At 41.4% G+C, this 20,080-nt stretch overlaps 1 long non-coding RNA gene, 5 other non-coding genes and 1 pseudogene across 7 annotated transcripts in view; 5 read left to right on the top strand and 2 right to left on the bottom strand.

The window, feature by feature from the left end:
* The first annotated feature begins 712 nt into the window (after positions 1-712).
* Positions 713-784, top strand: trnaw-cca (transfer RNA tryptophan (anticodon CCA)). The gene has a single exon. It is a non-coding gene; the product is annotated as a tRNA-Trp (tRNA).
* A 1,153-nt stretch (positions 785-1,937) lies between these two features.
* Positions 1,938-2,009, top strand: trnaw-cca (transfer RNA tryptophan (anticodon CCA)). Its single transcript has one exon. It is a non-coding gene; the product is annotated as a tRNA-Trp (tRNA).
* Positions 2,010-3,318: 1,309 nt separating this feature from the next.
* trnam-cau (transfer RNA methionine (anticodon CAU)) lies at positions 3,319-3,390 on the top strand. Its single transcript has one exon. It is a non-coding gene; the product is annotated as a tRNA-Met (tRNA).
* Positions 3,391-4,301: 911 nt separating this feature from the next.
* trnas-uga (transfer RNA serine (anticodon UGA)) lies at positions 4,302-4,384 on the bottom strand. The gene has a single exon. It is a non-coding gene; the product is annotated as a tRNA-Ser (tRNA).
* Positions 4,385-6,205: 1,821 nt separating this feature from the next.
* On the top strand, positions 6,206-6,277 carry trnaw-cca (transfer RNA tryptophan (anticodon CCA)). Its single transcript has one exon. It is a non-coding gene; the product is annotated as a tRNA-Trp (tRNA).
* A 2,739-nt stretch (positions 6,278-9,016) lies between these two features.
* LOC146491359 (uncharacterized) overlaps positions 9,017-20,080 on the bottom strand; it is a 34,460-nt gene continuing 23,396 nt past the window's right edge. Inside the window, exon 3 of the long non-coding RNA XR_014872594.1 lies at positions 9,017-10,135. This is a non-coding gene — a long non-coding RNA (uncharacterized LOC146491359). The remainder of the gene's footprint in view (positions 10,136-20,080) is intronic.
* LOC146491362 (uncharacterized) lies at positions 10,157-19,159 on the top strand (annotated as a pseudogene). Its single transcript, XR_014872201.1, has 4 exons — positions 10,157-10,724; positions 15,758-16,785; positions 18,255-18,347; positions 18,833-19,159. The product of XR_014872201.1 is annotated as an uncharacterized LOC146491362 (transcript).

Below are 20,080 nucleotides of genomic sequence, written 5' to 3'. Positions count from 1 at the left end.
TCAAACAGGTACCGTCCACCTTCAGAATTCCCACAGTTTGTTCATGCGAGATGTTATTGAAGGCCCACTTTTAAGCAGCGCTAGTCTGGTGGTACGTGTGGAGCAGAGTGGCGCAGCGGAAGCGTGCTGGGCCCATAACCCAGAGGTCGATGGATTGAAACCATCCTCTGCTAGGCGCGTCTGTTTTTAGGACGTACTAAACAACTGTGCTCAGAAAGGCTTGCTTACAAGTCTGGGATAGGTTTCCAGCAAGAAGCCATTCACCTCCCTGAAATTGGACAAAACAGACTGAACCCAGAAGTTGCCTCACTAAGAACCAAATCCTAGTTGCTCTAACCTGTTCAGCACATCTGCTTCAAAGCCCATTCACTTTGTTACCTCAACAGCGTGACATCACCTGTTTGCAACACAAGAACAACAATGGAGGCAACGGTGTACCTGCTGCTAAAGCGACGGTAAACGGTTGGACCACTGTGTTGCTTTGGGTGTACCCAAATGGCTGGCTCTGTTTGCCGGGAGACCAGTGACCAGGTACTGCCGCCTAACTGAAAACCAAACGTAGCCAGAAAGGATTAAGATTTGTCATTCTAGCCTTTCTATAGCAGTGATAACAAGTAGCCCCCTGCAACAATTTTGATGTCTTGTGTGGAAAGAAGATGGACTGGCTTTGCAGAAATTTTCAGAAGTTTTGGGCAGAGGGGCAGGTTTGTGGGACCTTGTGGGGCAATGGTAGCGCATCTGACTCCAGATCAGAAGGTTGCGTGTTCAAATCACATCAAGGTCAACCAAGAGTGAGAGGACTGCAGCCTGTTTGAATTAATATGTGATTCAAACTCTGTGCACATACCACTGATCAACATCTCCCACCATTTTTGTTTATAAAGCCTGGAGAGAAGAAGAGGGACTCTCCTTGGAGACGAGCACATTTTGTACAGGAATGATTCGTACGTAAGTACAGTGGTGTGAACCGGTGATTGTAGAATTGTCAGTCACTCAATGCTCCAGGGCACCGTTGCAACTTTTGTATATGAGCTCCTCCGACTAATTGCAACCTTATCTTAGCAGAAAAAGAAGCTCCCATAATGCATTTTCGCTGTGAGCAGGGTTTGAACCTGCGCGGGGAACCCCCCCATTGGATTTAAAATCCAACGCCTTAACCTCTCGGCCATCACAGCACCTCCACCTCACCTGCACCTTTTGGCCTGTGGTGAGAGATGCCTGCTCCCTGCTCCAACAGCGCTGGTTCTTTTGGAGATCATCACATGCCAGACCACTCCCTACTCAGAAGTCACTTCTCTGGTAAATACCATTAACAGTCGTTGAAGAGACCATTGTGTGTGAGCTGTAAGGTCGTTTAGTCAGGTAAGATTTCATTCAAGGCTGACAGCACTGGTCTCCTACCCCATGGATAGCATTTCTATGCAGACGGCACGAGGAGCCTCTCCAGAGCAGGTTGTGTTTGAGACAGGAGATCATCACGTACGAAAGCACTCCCTTCTGAGCAATCACTTTGCAGGTGTGTGTGAGAGGAAGGTCTTTTATTTTTAGACACTGTCCAAGGACTTTGTCTTTCTCTGACAAGCATCAGTAACAAATATGCATCGTTAAGAATTTGTCTAGCTGGCTTGCAAAGCTCATCAGAGCGTGAGCACTGAATGACAGACACTATATTAGGCCTTTGATTGACTACTGCAAGCGCACTTCAAACCTCGATTTGTATTCTTTTCTCAAAGAGGAGAACCTTTCAAGTATAAAGAGAGATTCTACGTGTGCATGTTGACATGCATGGTCTGAAATGACATGCGTCTTTGGCACAACTTCTTTGCATTCACAAGTTGAACAACCTCCAGTTGCTGAAAAATTGCTTGTGTGGAAAGAAGGTGGACTGGCTTCTCAGAGATTGTCAGAAGTTTTGGGCAGAGGGGCAGGTTTGTGGGGACCTTGTGGTGCAATGGTAGCGCATCTGACTCCAGATCAGAAGGTTGCGTGTTCAAATCACGTCAAGGTCAGCCGAGAGTGAGAGGAATGCAGCCTGTGATTCCCTTTGAATAGGAGGTTTTTAGTTGCTTGTGGCATACTCGTCCGTCTGTCCAGAAATTCAGGTCCATGACTCATGACGTGTCTCCAGTGAGTTGTTGATGGTGTCGGTGAACACTGTAGACAACTGATCAGCACAGTGCTTCAGGGTGGATGGAGGCACGGAGTTTGGTCCAGCTGCTTTGCATGGGTCCTGTGTCTTAGAGAGTCTGTTAACATCCCTTTCAAGTATGGAAAGAGGTGTGAAGGCACATGGAGAAATTTGTGAGCTTTACTGAGTGGTAGAGGTGATGGGGGAGCCGCAAGTGTTGACTGTCTGGGGTGGGGGCCCGGGTAGCTGGATGTTCCATTGTTTTCTGAAAGCAACAGGTGTGAATACATTGGATAGGTGTGAATGGTAGCTGAATTAGAGGGCTTCTGTAAATGGAACTGAATAAAAATGGCAAACAAAACACCCGCATGCTGCAGGTATACAGAGAGCAATGCCATGAGATACATGTAAACACATAGTTGAAAGAAGTAAAGACTGCACCAAAGGGAAACTCACAAAATTATTGTAAAGAAAAAAACATTCAAATATCAAGTATAAGTTTTTCATTCCGAGCAAGCAAATAGTTTTGAATGATAATGAAATCTAAAAGCAGCTTCAGAGCTGGGCTTGGCATTCTGAAGCAAGCTCATCATACCCAGGATAGTTTTTCACTGTGGACAATGTCACTGTGTCCACTGTGTTGGATACATTCAGATTTCATGTCTAATGTCGGTGCTTGTGATTACAGACGGTATTACATCTCTACCGATGAGAACTGCCATTGACAGTCAGCGGGAAGGATTAAGAGCATCGAAGTGCATCAGCAGAGTGTGTTCGTGTAACAGAACGTCGATTTTAGTTAACTAAAGGTAAAATAAGGTTCATTGAAGAGAGTTCATGGGCTTATTTAGGAAGTAAACATGTGCAACACCAAGTGTCAGTGTTTTCACTTCTAAGCGTTTACGTGACCACTCGACTCAGTGGCTCACACAATAAGCTCAGTGATTCTTAAGAGTTAGCAGCTAACGAGGAAATGGTTGGCTGACCCTGGCTTAAAATCTGTTGGGCCGCACACGAGATCTGACAAGCAGTCCAAGAAGCTCTGAAGCACTGAATGCCGAGGTGACAAAGATTTATAAAAGACAATGTTCAAACAGGTACCGTCCACCTTCAGAATTCCCACAGTTTGTTCATGCGAGATGTTATTGAAGGCCCACTTTCAAGCAGCACTAGTCTGGTGGTACGTGTGGAGCAGAGTGGCGCAGCGGAAGCGTGCTGGGCCCATAACCCAGAGGTCGATGGATCGAAACCATCCTCTGCTAGGCGCGTCTGTTTTTAGGACGTACTAAACAACTGTGCTCAGAAAGGCTTGCTTACAAGTCTGGGATAGGTTTCCAGCAAGAAGCCATTCACCTCCCTGAAATTGGACAAAGCAGACTGAACCCAGAAGTTGCCTCACTAAGAACCAAATCCTAGTTACTCTAACCTGTTCCGCACATCTGCTTCAAAGCCCATTCACTTTGTTACCTCAACAGCGTGACATCACCTGTTTGCAACACAAGAACAACAATGGAGGCAACGGTGTACCTGCTGCTAAAGCGACGGTAAACGGTTGGACCACTCTGTTGCTTTGGGTGTACCCAAATGGCTGGCTCTGTTTGCCGGGAGACCAGTGACCAGGTACTGCCGCCTAACTGAAAACCAAACGTAGCCAGAAAGGATTAAGATTTGTCATTCTAGCCTTTCTATAGCAGTGATAACAAGTAGCCCCCTGCAACAATTTTGATGTCTTGTGTGGAAAGAAGATGGACTGGCTTTGCAGAGATTTTCAGAAGTTTTGGGCAGAGGGGCAGGTTTGTGGGACCTTGTGGGACAATGGTAGTGCATCTGACTCCAGATCAGAAGGTTGCATGTTCAAATCACATCAAGGTCAACCAAGAGTGTGAGGACTGCAGCCTGTTTGAATTAATATGTGATTCAAACTCTGTGCACATACCACTGATCGACATCTCCCACCATTTTTGTTTATAAAGCCTGGAGAGAAGAAGAGGGGCTCTCCTTGGAGACAAGCACATTTTGTACAGGAATGATTCAAATGTAAGTACAGTGGTGTGAACCGGTGATTGTAGAATTGTCAGTCACTCAATGCTCCAGTTGCAACTTTTGTATATGAGCTCCTCCGACTAATTGCAACTTTTTCTTATCAGAAAAAGAAACTCCCGTAATGCATTTTCGCTGTGAGCAGGGTTTGAACCTGCGCGGGGAACCCCCCATTGGATTTCAAATCCAACGCCTTAACCTCTCGGCCATCACAGCTCCTCTACTCCTCGACAGGAGATCATCACGTACAAAAGCACTCCCTTCTGAGCAATCACTTTTCAGTAGTGATGTGCGGATCGATCCTGAAATATCGATTCCTCCGATACCAGTCATTTATGTTCTAGAATCGATTCTCATATTAAAATATCGATATTTTAGTAATTTAGGGTAAATTTGTAGTTTATTATTAACAGGAACACAGTGGAAAGAAACTATAACATTCGGATTGTCTACATTCAAAGGAACTAATTCCTCTTCCGCCTTTCATAGTCATGTGCGAAATACGGCTGTATAAATGTCTCGCAGCCCCTTGGCGAGTGCACACGACAATGGCTGAGCGTAATTTTACCTCCACAAACAGCTGAGATCTGGTTTGCGATACGTGTGGCAAAAAAAGTGCGGTGTTGTGGCCATACTTGCCAACCTTGAGACCTCAGAATTAGGGAGACATTCAAAAGGGCTGTTGGGGTGGGGGGGTGATAAATAAATTTTACAGTGTTTATTTATCGGATAAAATACGTTAAATGTCACCGTTATTAGTGGCCGGCCCGGAAACAGCGGGGGTGTCCAAATTCAGAGGCTGCTTCCACCTGAGGACCCGGCCTTCGCGGTCTAAAGAAAGCCAGGTACGTCACAGGCTCCCTCGGTGGAGTGAAACTTGCCGTCTGCTCCTTGCTATCTAAAATATAACCGGGCACTGACTTAAACTCTCGACCATCTCACACTTCTGTTTAATCAGTTTTCTGTTTAATCAGTTTTCTGTTTGACGTTTATTCAGCTTTGTGAAAACCCCGGAGGACCCCTCCCGAGGGATTAATAAAGTTAAATTTAATTTAATCTAATCTAATAACTTTAATCTCAGCCAAACCGATTTAGTCACGAACAAATAAAACACTGAAAAAGCCAAACAATAACATTTTTAAGTTATCAAAGTGACTTATATATCATGTTTAACCCGAGTAGTGAAAGACCGCGGGGGTTTGAAGACGACGTGTCGGTTGGCTCAGATATTTGAAGTTTACACAGCTACATTCTCACCTGAAAATATGTTAAAAGTTCTTTTGCGACCCAGAAAGAGAAATAAGAGTAATATTAAAACTAAGTAGCTGCTTAGTTGGAAACTGGAATTGGCTGGGCCCATCTGGGATATGGTTTTTCAATTTTGTTGTCCGGGTGGAAAATCTGGGAGAAATTCGGGAGAATGGTGGCTCTGGGAGATTTTTGCGAGGGGCACTGAAATTCGGGATTCTCCCGGAAAAATCGAGAGGGTTGGCATGTATGGTTGTGGCAACATCACTAACCTTGTCAAACACCTTAGAGTAAATCATATCACAGAATATGACAAGCTTATGTTGAGACGAACTGAAGAGAAGGAGAGGGACAGGTGCTGCTAGGGCGAGACAAGTCCTTTAGTGCTGCAGGCAGGCAAGGTGTTCAAATAGCGCACTACTTCAGTTTTTTTATTTCTGTATGATGAACTCTGCATTATTAAGTGATAAGAACAAGTAATCTGATGTCCTGTAATCATTATGACGCTATAATTTGAGATACAATAAATAAAATAAGTTTTTGTACAAGCGCACTTCAAACCTCGATTTGTATTCTTTTCTCAAAGAGGAGAACCTTTCAAGTATAAAGAGAGATTCTACGTGTGCATGTTGACATGCATGGTCTGAAATGACATGCGTCTTTGGCACAACTTCTTTGCATTCACAAGTTGAACAACCTCCAGTTGCTGAAAAATTGCTTGTGTGGAAAGAAGGTGGACTGGCTTCTCAGAGATTGTCAGAAGTTTTGGGCAGAGGGGCAGGTTTGTGGGACCTTGTGGCGCAATGGTAGCGCATCTGACTCCAGATCAGAAGGTTGCGTGTTCAAATCACGTCAAGGTCAGCCGAGAGTGAGAGGAATGCAGCCTGTGATTCCCTTTGAATAGGAGGTTTTTAGTTGCTTGTGGCATACTCGTCCGTCTGTCCAGAAATTCAGGTCCATGACTCATGACGTGTCTCCAGTGAGTTGTTGATGGTGTCGGTGAACACTGTAGACAACTGATCAGCACAGTGCTTCAGGGTGGATGGAGGCACGGAGTTTGGTCCAGCTGCTTTGCATGGGTCCTGTGTCTTAGAGAGTCTGTTAACATCCCTTTCAAGTATGGAAAGAGGTGTGAAGGCACATGGAGAAATTTGTGAGCTTTACTGAGTGGTAGAGGTGATGGGGGAGCCGCAAGTGTTGACTGTCTGGGGTGGGGGCCCGGGTAGCTGGATGTTCCATTGTTTTCTGAAAGCAACAGGTGTGAATACATTGGATAGGTGTGAATGGTAGCTGAATTAGAGGGCTTCTGTAAATGGAACTGAATAAAAATGGCAAACAAAACACCCGCATGCTGCAGGTATACAGAGAGCAATGCCATGAGATACATGTAAACACATAGTTGAAAGAAGTAAAGACTGCACCAAAGGGAAACTCACAAAATTATTGTAAAGAAAAAAACATTCAAATATCAAGTATAAGTTTTTCATTCCGAGCAAGCAAATAGTTTTGAATGATAATGAAATCTAAAAGCAGCTTCAGAGCTGGGCTTGGCATTCTGAAGCAAGCTCATCATACCCAGGATAGTTTTTCACTGTGGACAATGTCACTGTGTCCACTGTGTTGGATACATTCAGATTTCATGTCTAATGTCGGTGCTTGTGATTACAGACGGTATTACATCTCTACCGATGAGAACTGCCATTGACAATCAGCGGGAAGGATTAAGAGCATCGAAGTGCATCAGCAGAGTGTGTTCGTGTAACAGAACGTCGATTTTAGTTAACTAAAGGTAAAATAAGGTTCATTGAAGAGAGTTCATGGGCTTATTTAGGAAGTAAACATGTGCAACACCAAGTGTCAGTGTTTCCACTTCTAAGCGTTTACGTGACTATGCGACTCAGTGGCTCACACAATAAGCTCAGTGATTCTTAAGAGTTAGCAGCTAACGAGGAAATGGTTGGCTGACCCTGGCTTAAAATCTGTTGGGCCGCACACGAGATCTGACAAGCAGTCCAAGAAGCTCTGAAGCACTGAACGCCGAGGTGACAAAGATTTATAAAAGACAATGTTCAAACAGGTACCGTCCACCTTCAGAATTCCCACAGTTTGTTCATGCGAGATGTTATTGAAGGCCCACTTTTAAGCAGCGCTAGTCTGGTGGTACGTGTGGAGCAGAGTGGCGCAGCGGAAGCATGCTGGGCCCATAACTCAGAGGTCGATGGATCGAAACCATCGTCTGCTAGGCGTGTCTGTTTTCAGGATGTACTAAACAACTATGCTCAGATAGTCTTACTTACAAGTCTGGGATAGGTTTCCAGCAAGAAGCCATTCACCTTCCTAAAATTGGACAAAACAGACTGAACCCAGAAGTTGCCTCACTAAGAACCAAATCCTAGTTACTCTAACCTGTTCTGCACATCTCCTTCAAAGCCCATTCACTTTGTTACCTCAACAGCGTGACATCACCTGTTTGCAACACAAAAACAACAATGGAGGCAACAGTGTACCTGCTGCTAAAGCGACAGTAAACGGTTGGACCACTGTGTTGCTTTGGGTGTACCCAAATGGCTGGCTCTGTTTGCCGGGAGACCAGTGACCAGGTACTGCCGCCTACACTCTAAGAAATAAAACATGGGCTTTGTAAAAATTAATTCATAGTTTTATGCTCAATATACTTAAAATTGTTAATCTTATGGGTGTAATTAATATTTTAAAATTTGACTTAATTAATTCTAAACCGTTTTTATGTTAAATAATATTGATATTTCCAATTTATTGAACACATTTAATTAAATCCAAAGAGCCCTTTCCACATCCTTTCTGAGCATGCGCAGAGAATGAAAAAAAATCTTCGCGCATACGACTTGACCTTCTTCATCTACGCCACAGTGTGCTTTGGCCACATGTCTGGAAGGAGGGATTAATCACAATTCATCCGTTGGAGTTAAGGTAATTTCTTCCTATTTTTAATAGAATATAATTTAACTAGTACTTTGTGATAATATATGGCGTATATTTTTCCGGTAAATATGTGGGCCGTATGTGTTCTGTAGGTTAGCATTTTGCTAGCATTGGAACCATTCATTTGCATATTCGACATTACTGCACATCTGAATATTGTCCCATCTGTGTTTAAAATTTCTTTCGAACTCCGAATAGTACACTTATTTTATTTGTTTTATTGCACTATCAAGTTAGGAGAACGTTAGCCCGAACAAGAATTGGGATACATGTGCAGTGATTGTTGACGAGTCCATACTCGTCTGTTTCACTGAAGAGAACCGCGAACTGCGTAGTTTGCATATCTTCGCGCATCTAGTCTCAAAGAGACCTCTGAAGGTGACCCCCACTTGCCCCCAAAAATAAAATCAAGTATACTGGGTGGTTAGTGCTCCGTTTGTTTGTTACGGTGTCAAAGATATTGCACTTTTATTTAATAGGTCATTGAGAGTTGAAGAGCCCCCCCCCCCCCAGCAAAACGAAAACGACCCAAAATAGGCCAAAACATGCCACAAGATGCTCTGCTTGGTTAGTGCTTGTTTGTGCCGTTAAAATTAACATTTGTGCTGCTACGGTTTTCCAGTTATTGACTATGTGCACGTTAGTATATGTTACTTCCGGTGCGGAAACTCCTGTGGGGAGCTTTGTTTCTGGTGTCCTATTCGCGCCCTGTTTACGGTCCAAAACAAGTTAAGCAAATAAATAAATAAAGCGGCGATTTACATTTCTATAGATGTCTCGGGCATTTACCCAATATATCTGTAAATGATGTTCATCGACTTGTCGATATTTTTCCCCCACGCCTCAGGGGAAAAGAGAAAATGGATTCAAATGTTATATTTCTCAGCTGTCCCTCGTTTATCGCGGGTGTTATGTTCTAAAAATAACCAGTGATAGGTGAAATCAAGTAGCCAATTTTATTTTTTGACGGTGCAAAACGTTTCGTGTACATCGTGGACATACAGTACTGCACTTCAGAGTCACACTGCTAGCGATAGATGCAGCGATTCTGTACTGTACAGGAGAGACGGAGGAGATCGTCTGCAGCGATCAGGATGCAGGACGTAAAAAAGCATGCAAACTTGCACTAAAAAATCTGCGAAACAGCAAGGTGAAAGGTGAACCGCGTTATAGCGAGGGACCGCTGTAATTTTGAAGGTAAGTCACAACATACCCTTCGTAAATACTAATGTATAGAAACCGTTACCAGCAATCATTAATTTTTTGTGTGGCTTTTTTTCACGGTTTGTTAACATGCTGTGTAGGTGTGTACTTGACTAGCTGATATCGACATAACGGGAAAACATCTGGTTTGACTATTGTTCACCTGTAGTTTGAATGCTGAACATTTGCCTGTTTAAATCATAAGACCAGTCACTATACAGAGATGTGCTTCTGAATGTGGACGATGTGTCTTCTTCTGCAGTGATGCAGTTCTGCTTGTGTTTAGTGATGTAAACAACTGATCAATCTAAACTCTTTAAACGTCAAAATTGATCATTAGATTTTTATGACACAACAGTGGTGAGTGTTCCCACCTTCTCCTCTTTGTAACTTAACGCGATCGTTCCGTTTTCGAGTTTTGGACATCAATTTTGGAGTATATCTTCGCAGTAGCGATTGACCGCAAAGTAAAGCTACCGGAAATGTACAACCCCACATCCGGTCTCAAACCAGGAAGTTAGCATTTTCTCGTGCACAGGGTCAATTAATGTTTTACTTTTTTGCGATGACGTCACGGGCGTCAAGCACGCTCCCCGTGCTTACGGGCGCAAGTGAGCGTCTGGGTGATGTAGACGTCGTAGGAAACGCTCGCTCGCACCCGAGCATTTTGTGGCATGTTTTGACCTATTTTGGGCCATTTTCGTGTTGCTTGGGGGGGGGGATGAACTCTGAATGACCTATTAAATAAAAGTGTAATATCTTTGACACCTAGTGATACAACTGATGATTTTACCAGCACAAACCGACACAAACGGACCACTAACCACTTGATTTTATTTTTGGGGGCAAGTGGGTCACGTTCAGACTGGGCTGCTCCGGTATATAATGGTAAACGTGCTCACAGGAACAGATTTATGAAATGAGTAATAGAAATTTTGGAGCATTTGAAATTTAACTTGTATTATTAATACATTTTAAAAGAAACAGGATTGTTCTTAAGTTTAGACCATCTCTGTGCTACCCCTTTGCATGTGTCTCACTGTACACGATTAATTTTTTCTGGTTTTCTTTTTCTCTCAGGTTGCTGGTTGTGGAATTTGGAGCTGCGGAGATTTGAGCTGTGCTCCAAAAGTGCATGTTGAAGGTACCTAATGCTTTCATATTATTTACTTTTTCCTTAATACGCAATTTTACATTTTGAATTCTCTTATTTGGTCTTTAAGTGTATCTAAAAGGTACCAAATTCTAAAACACTTGAGACTTAAACACTCCATTCTTGGTCTGAGACGCTCATATCCATGCATTTACAGTCATTGTCCTTGTACTTTCAAAACATGGGGTGGTCTTAGGACTCATCTAAGTCGTGCACATGTTGCTAAGCCCTCTCACACTGTAGAACATGTTATTTTGACTTGTTCTTCTTGTCCTGAAAGCCACATATCAACAAGCAGAGAATACTTCCTCCATATTAATAAACACCTCAAGAGGTTGGAGACAGTAGATTGTGTTTATCAAAATTGTTCTTTCAAAACTAATGTGTATGGTACTTTCCAGACACACAAGAGTAGAAAACATTCTTCATGCACGCTAAGAGATTTCAAAAATGAAATAGTGAAAAGAACTGAATTTACAAGTAAGAATGATCTTTCTGAGGAGTCTGCAGATGAAGGGCCCTCTGACCGGCAACCATAGTCAATTGTCTTCCAGGGGCCAGAGCAGGCGACATTGAAGGAAATTTAAAACTGCTGGCTAAGGGTAAACGTAAATTCAATAAAATCATAATTCACGTCGGCAGTAATGACACCCGGTTACGCCAATCGGAGGTCACTAAAATCAATATTGAATCGGTGTGCAACTTTGCCAAAACAATGTCGGACTCTGTAGTTTTCTCTGGTCCCCTCCCCAATCAGACCAGGAGTGACATGTTTAGCCGCATGTTCTCCTTAAATTGCTGGCTGTCTGAGTGGTGTCCCAGAAACGATGTGGGCTTCATAGATAATTGGCAAACCTTCTGGAGGAAACCTGGTCTTGTTAGGAGAGATGGCATCCATCCCACTTTGGATGGAGCAGCTCTCATTTCTAGAAATATCGACAAATTTATTAAACCCCTCAAAACATGACTATCCAGAGTTGGGACCAGGAAGCAGAGTTGCAGTCTTACACGCCTCTCTGCAGCTTCTCTCCTCCTGCTACCCCCCCAAAAACCCATCTCCATAGAGACTGTGTCTGCTTCCAAAAAGACAAAAAACAAACTAAAAACCAGCAACAAACAACTTAAACATTTACAAAGAAAGAACAATACAGTATCCACATCTGAACCAAAGAGTAAAACAGTGAAATGTGGATTATTAAATATTAGGTCTCTCTCCTCCAAGTCTCTGTTAGTACATGACTTAATAATTGATCAACAAATTGATTTACTCTGCCTTACAGAAACCTGGTTGCAGCAGGATGATTATGTTAGCTTAAATGAATCAACACCCCCGAGTCATTCTAACTACCAGAAATCTCGAAGCACAGGTCGAGGGGGGCGGTGTGGCAGCAATTTTTCACACCAGTCTATTAATTAATGAAAGACCAAGACAGACTTTTAATTCATTTGAAAGCCTGATGCTTAACATTGTCCACCCCAGCTGTGAAACTCAGAAACCAGTCTTACTTGTTATCATCTATCGTCCACCTGGGCCTTACACAGAGTTTCTGTCTGATTTCTCAGACTTTATATCTGATTTAGTTCTGAGCTCAGATAAAATAATTATTGTGGGTGATTTTAACATCCATGTAGATGCTAAAAATGACAGCCTCAACATGGCATTTAATCTGTTGTTAGACTCAATTGGTTTCTCTCAAAATGTAAAAGAACCCACCCACCACTTTAATCACACTCTAGATCTTGTTTTAACATATGGCATAGAAACTGAACATTTAACAGTGTTTCCTGAAAACCCTCTCCTGTCTGATCATTTCTTGATAACATTTACATTTACAATAATTGATTACGCAGCAGTGGAGAGTGGACTTTATCAAAGTAGATGTCTTTCTGAAAGCGCTGTAACTAAGTTTAAGAATATAATCCAGCCACTGTTATCATCGTCAATGCCCTGTACCAACACAGAGCAGAGCAGCTATCTGAACGCTACCCCAACAGAGGTCGATTATCTTGTTAATAATTTCACCTCCTCACTACGTACGACTCTGGATACTGTAGCTCCAGTGAAAACTAAGGTCTCTAATCAGAAGTACCTGACCCCGTGGTATAATTCTCAAACACGTACCCTAAAGCAGATGACTCGTAATCTGGAGAGGAAATGGCGTGTCACAAATTTAGAGGATCATCATTTAGCCTGGAGAAATAGTTTGTTGCTTTATAAGAAAGCCCTCCGCAAAGCCAGAACAGCTTACTACTCATCACTGATTGAAGAAAATAAGAACAACCCCAGGTTTCTCTTCAGCACTGTAGCCAGGCTGACAAAAAGTCAGAGCTCTTTTGAGCCAACCATCCCTTTAACGTTAACTAGTGATGACTTCATGAACTTCTTCACAAATAAAATTTTTATCATTAGAGAAAAAATTACCAATAATCATCCCACAGATGTAATATTATCTACAGCTACTCGTAGTTCCATTGATGTTAAGTTAGACTCTTTTTTTCCAATCGATCTTTCTGAGTTAACGTCAATAATTACTTCCTCCAAACCATCAACGTGTCTTTTAGACCCCATTCCTACAAAACTGCTCAAAGAAGTTCTGCCATTGATTAATTCTTCGATCTTATATATGATCAACCTATCTCTAATAATCGGCTATGTACCACAGGCCTTCAAGGTGGCTGCAGTTAAACCTTTACTCAAAAAGCCATCTCTAGACCCAGCAGTCTTAGCTAATTATAGGCCAATCTCCAACCTTCCTTTCATATCAAAAATCCTTGAAAGAGTAGTTGTCAAACAGCTAACTGATCATCTGCAGAGGGATGGCTTATTTGAAGAGTTTCAGTCAGGTTTCAGAGTTCATCACAGCACAGAAACAGCTTTAGTGAAGGTTACAAATGATCTTCTTATGGCCTCTGACAGTGGACTCATCTCTGTGCTTGTCCTTCTTGACCTTAGTGCAGCATTCGATACTGTTGACCATAATCTCCTATTAGAGCGATTAGAACATGCTGTAGGTATTACAGGTATTGCACTGCAGTGGTTTGTATCATATCTATCTAATAGACTCCAATTTGTGCATGTAAATGGAGAGTCCTCTTCACACACTGAGGTTAATTATGGAGTTCCACAGGGTTCAGTGCTAGGACCAATTCTGTTTACATTATACATGCTTCCCCTAGGCAGCATCATTAGAAGACATAGCATACATTTTCACTGCTATGCAGATGACACCCAGCTCTATCTGTCCATGAAGCCAGATAACACACACCAATTAGTTAAACTGCAGGAATGTCTTAAAGACATAAAGACTTGGATGGCCGCTAACTTTCTGCTTCTCAACTCAGATAAAACTGAGGTCATTGTACTCGGTGCTGAAAAGCTTAGAAATATGGTATCTAACCAGATTCTTACTCTGGATGGCATTACCTTGGCCTCCAGTAACACTGTGAGGAACCTTGGAGTCATTTTTGACCAGGATATGTCCTTCAACGCACATATTAAACAAATATGTAAGACTGCGTTCTTCCATTTGCGCAACATCTCTAAAATTAGAAATATCCTGTCTCAGAGTGACGCTGAAAAACTAGTTCATGCATTTATTACTTCCAGGCTGGACTACTGCAATTCATTATTATCAGGATGTCCAAAAAACTCACTGAAAAGCCTTCAGTTAATCCAAAATGCTGCAGCAAGAGTACTGACAGGGACTAGAAAGAGAGAGCATATTTCTCCTGTTTTGGCTTCCCTTCATTGGCTTCCTGTTAAATTCAGAATTGAATTCAAAATCCTGCTCCTCACATACAAGGTCTTAAGTAATCAGGCCCCATCTTATCTTAATGACCTTGTAGTACCATATCACCCTATTAGAGCACTTCGCTCTTGCTCTGCAGGCCTACTTGTTGTTCCTAGAGTATTTAAAAGTAGAATGGGAGGGAGAGCCTTCAGTTTTCAGGCCCCTCTTCTGTGGAACCAGCTTCCAGTTTGGATTCGGGAGACAGACACTATCTCTACTTTTAAGATTAGGCTTAAAACTTTCCTTTTTGCTAAAGCATATAGTTAGGGCTGGACCAGGTGACCCTGAATATTCCCTTAGTTATGCTGCAATAGATGTAGGCTGCCAGGGGATTCCCATGATGCATTGAGTTTTTCCTTTCCAGTCACCTTTCTCACTCACTATGTGTTAATAGACCTCTCTGTATTGAATCATACCTGTTATTAATCTCTGTCTCTCTTCCACAGCACGACTTTTATCCTGTCTTCCTTCTCTCACCCCAACCAGTCGTAGCAGATGGCCGCCCCTCCCTGAGCCTGGTTCTGCCGGAGGTTTCTTCCTGTTAAAAGGGAGTTTTTCCTTCCCACTGTCCCACTGCTGTATCATCCATGTGCTCTCTGGCAAACTTCAGACGGGCCTGGACATGCACTGGCTTCAGCAGCGGAACACGTCTGGCACTGCGGGATTTGATTCCCTGCCGTTGTAGTGTGTTACTGATGGTGACCTTTGTTACTTTGGTCCCAGCTCTCTGCAGGTCATTCACCAGGTCCCCCCGTGTGGAAAACATCTGGTTTGACTATTGTTCACCTGTAGTTTGAATGCTGAACATTTGTGCATTATTAAAAAAGAGACCCTCCTTATTCTGAAAAGACTAAATTCATGGTACATGGAGCACTATAGAGCTTTTCACCTACAAACAACAACAGATGTTGTTGTTGTATCCATGACAGAGCTGGCCGACCCATACCCGCTATGCGACTATGAAGTGGGACACTTGCGGATGGTCACCTTAAAAAGACATATTCACATTGGTAATTGTTTTATTTGTTTTCACTCATTGTTAGGTAAACAAACATTTGTGGCAACAAGTAAGTGTATTTTTTACAAATAAAAATGTCATGTTCTTTAGACTGTATTGAGTAGTGTTTCATGATCCAGGAATTGTCTATGTATGTATTTAGAAATATTGTCTGCTGGACAGTATTTCTTAAAAAAATCCCTATGGGTAATCTACGCACTGGTCTTGTTTTTCAGCTTGAAGAATGGCTGCTACTTTGAGGGTGATACTTGGAGTGGACAATTCATCCAAGTTGATGCTTCCTTCTGGAATCCCTGGTTCAGTGGACATTTTAAAAGAGGAAATACAAAGACAGTTTGGATTGACTGAAGATTTCAGGCTTCAATATAGAGATGTTGAGTTTGACAATGAATACATGAATCTAACCACAACTGGGGACATTAAAGACAAGAGTACAATCAAAGTAATTTACACTAATTTAAACTCTGCGCCGTCCACTGTGCCCACCACAGCACCCACAGCTGCCTCCAGAGAGACATTACCACAGTTTGATGCACCATCCTTGCCAGACACTGACATCCTTTCCTCCCCAGACTCCAGTGCCTCTTGTTCATCTCTTCGCTTGCGGAAATGGCCCTTAAACTTTCCAATACCAAAGTTTAGTTTTGATGTGGAGTTTCAGTTACACAGAGCCCAGCAAGAATATGAAAACAATGGGACTCTCTTAGACCCGAGCCCAAAACTCAAATCTGATATATTAGATATGTTGGCCTCAGAAATTGTAAAATACAAAGTTTATCCATCAAGTGGAGATATTGATGATGTCGCTAAAGCGTTAATTCAAAAATATCCCTTTCTCAAAGAGACCGGATCTGTGACGGGCTGTGAAGGCTGGAAAGTAAGCCTAAAATACAAAATGGCCAATTACCGGACAACACTGAGAAACATAGGGTGCCCAGAGGTGGCAATAAACACTCTACAACACAAGAGAGAACGAGAGAAGAGTCCACGTCGAAACAACGTCAAAAAGCCACGGAAAGCAGAAGTGAACTTTTTACCACAATACCCTGCAGGAGAAACGAAGAAAAGTCTGGAGGAAGAATGACAAGCACTACTGATTGAGGTGAAGAAAACAAACAACGATCAAATAATCAAAACAAAGATGGATAAGACATTTGCACACAGAAGAAGAGAGGTGATTGAAGAGATGCCATTCATCGCAGACTTCAAGAGCAGATGGCCGGCCCTCTTCAAAGTACCTGAGGTATGAGTGTGAGTCTTGGTTAAAAACTGGCCGTGAACAGAAAAGTACTGCTACAAAGCTGATGTCACCGAGCTGATGTCTTTTCAGCTTAGTGCAGCTAAATTGTGTTGTGAGAAGGGCAGCTCCAATGGAATGAAAAATTTTGGGAAAACAGGACGTTGCTAACATGATACACGTCAGAGTTTCCTTTTACAAGGAATTTTAAATTTTAAAGTGCAAAATTTGTGCATTTTGTGATTTTCGTACTGCATGGGTGAGGCACTCTTTTGCAGCCACCTGATTCTGCCGGTCCATCTATAAATGTTTTGGGTGGCATGTTGGAATAACTTTTATTTAAAAATCTTTTTTTTTTTTTTTTTTTTGTAATTGTAATTGATTTTGCACATTCCCATCTGATTAATCGATTCCCCCCCCTGCCTTTTTTTTTTTTCTTTAAATCAAACCTGGACAGCACCAGAACTTTTTGTCTGGGATTAGATGAGGTTTGGTCTAGATTTAGTCCTGTTTTGAGCTGAACTATTTAAAAATTGTATTTTTGAACTTTGTAGATCAATGCGGAGTTCACCTGAATCACCACAGTTCCACTGCTGTCCACATTCATGAGCAGTCTTGACCAGTACTCTGACCAGTTGATGAAGATTCTACGAAAAAAAGGAGGGGAAACAGCGCGGCGGATCACAGCAGCGTTGTCTGCAATTTCACAGGTATTCTGTCTTGTTAAAATGTTCTGTAACTAATAGATTAGTTGCAGGTTGATCTCAGGTCTGGTTATTAACCTGTATTTTTAACTTTCTTGGGTCATTTTATGCTTGTTCTCTCCTGCGTTATACTTCTCATCTCGCTTTTGGCTTATATTCTGGATTTGGTCCTGACACAAAGCAGAACTAAGTAACTCATGCCCCTAGAGGCCATAAGTGCAGCTGCTGGCATTGTAGCTTTTTTCTTTTCTTTTTTTGTTACTCATTAATTGTCCAAAGGAATAATTAGCTACACTGAGAAAAGACAAAGGCAGAGGACATTTCACATTTCGCCACAACTCAGTGACACAATAGATTATTTTTTTTCACTCAAACTTGGTATAAATACTGCAAATGTGGTGGTAGCCCGCATACCTCATATTAACGTGACAGTGTGTAGTTTTTGTCATTAATTTTTGGAAACATCTATCAAAATGTTTTTGATTCCTTTGAACAACACTCCTATGCAACAACACTTTTCTTCCTTCTTTCGGGTGGTACACCACGCTAAAGTTGCATTTTCCATGACCCAATGTATCACAATCATTGTAATTGGACTCATAACTTATAATCTTTATGGGAATGAATTGGTAAGCTTCTCATTCTCTAACACAAAATACTACTTGCTTGCAAAAAGAATTGGTTAAACAACAATAAAAATTGACTTAAGTTCTGTGGGGGTCTCTAAAAACTTCAAAAAAGTAATTGTGCTGCATGTGTTGTTTTGTTTAGAGTTCCCGAATCAAAATGAAGTGTGAATGCATCCTTAAAGCTGTGATTATATACCTGAATGAGAACCCTGAAAATCTAATCAAAGAGTACATGGTAAGTTTATTTTTAAAGGGATATTCCACCCCTCAGTAAAATTTTGACTGTCATAATTCCCAGAGTTTTGTAAGTTGAAAAGTGTATTTTCTAAACAAGCCCAGGCATTCACCTGATCTGGCAGCAATCAGTTTTCTTTAAATTAGCTTCCAACAATAAAGTGCATGGGAAATACTAGGATTTTGTTTTCATTCACTTACATTGTTTTATGCGAAACTAAAGAAAATAACCCTGGTCAGCAGAATATTGATAATATTATTAATGCATACTCCTTCTGCCCTCTGTCCATGTTTCATGTATCTTCTTCTTGGTCTTTATTTGGTGATAGTCTTAAATCCACATTTTTCTTTGATCTGTTCTCCTCAGTCTCATTCAGGGATATGTGTAATTAGGGTAGTGTGGACCATTTTAACTAAAATGGAGTGAATAGATAGATGATGCGATGACCAAAATACAACGGATTTAAAATATTTCTGTCCTTTTAGGATGTCAACGCGATGGAAGCTGAAGAGCTCGAGAGGATGGATTTGGGTGTGTATAAAATAATCCATGAAGGAGCACAGCCTGATGACTCCCTTGAAGATGTTGGCATCATTATCGAGAGATGGACTGTCTTGCCGGATCTTCTCGATGTGGCGAGCGGGTGTGCACTTTTGTTTGGGCTAATTTACTGCCTCAATCTGAGTTACCCAAAGCCACTTCGCTACACATTTGAGTTCTTCCAGAAGGTGCTCATGGGACTGGAAGACAAAAAACTGTCTAACAAAATACAAGTGCTGAAGAACAAACTCTACCAAAAGGAGACGCAATGACTCTTCTAGATCGAAATGTCCCCCAAAATAAGTGCTCTGTTTTACTGTTTAAAAGTTTATAAATATATATATATGTTGATCCTTGTTTGTAAATATTTTGTCATAGCTTTTAATATTTAAGAGATTTACTGAATGCCATTTTTCTTTTGATTGTGGAAAAGAAAACATTATTCAGAAACTGAGTTTTTTGAACTGGGGACAAAATTACCCAGATGGATATATTTTCTTGTTTCACAACATTTTCTTCAGTTTGAGTTGCTGTGGTAATTCTGCAGACTGTAGCCATTGCAGACCTACAACTGTAGATCCTGAAATCATTCTGTCAGGTTTGACACCCTACTCCTCACTACACTGTCACTTAGTTGAAACTGGAAAGTTGTTTCAGATGTTTACATTTTATTTTACACACTTCATTTAATGTTGCATTATGCAGTGTTGTTTCCCTGTTTAAGCTTTGCCTCATTGAAGGCTTTTGTTCAAGTTGTTAAAGCAACACAAATTTTTTTGTATTTACACTTCATATTAGTTCTCGTGTACCAGGTTTCCATTGTAGGTCAAGGATCTTGAGTGTTATAAATGTTAAAGTGTATGTGCAAACAAATGTGAAAAGGTTCTAAGGTTGTCACCTGTACTCAAGTTAAGTACTGGATTTTTGGTCTTAGCATTTAATTAAGAATATTTTGAGATTTGCTTTATGCATTTCTTTTATTGTAAAATTTATTATATAATAGAAAACTTATAATTCTGAATCTGATTTTTGGAACTGGGGACTGTCGGATTATAATATTATTTTATGCCATGTTAGACCCCTAATTAAAGATTGTGAATTATTATGTAGTTTTAGTTTGCATTATTCTCCTGAATTAGAAGAAGGTGATAACTATTACATTTGGTAAACTGATTTGCATTACATTAGACTGT

This window comes from Neolamprologus multifasciatus, chromosome 23 (genome assembly GCF_963576455.1).
Source record: "Neolamprologus multifasciatus chromosome 23, fNeoMul1.2, whole genome shotgun sequence".
In the NCBI taxonomy this organism is placed as follows: domain Eukaryota; kingdom Metazoa; phylum Chordata; class Actinopteri; order Cichliformes; family Cichlidae; genus Neolamprologus; species Neolamprologus multifasciatus.
This window is presented reverse-complemented; position numbering and strand designations above follow the sequence as displayed.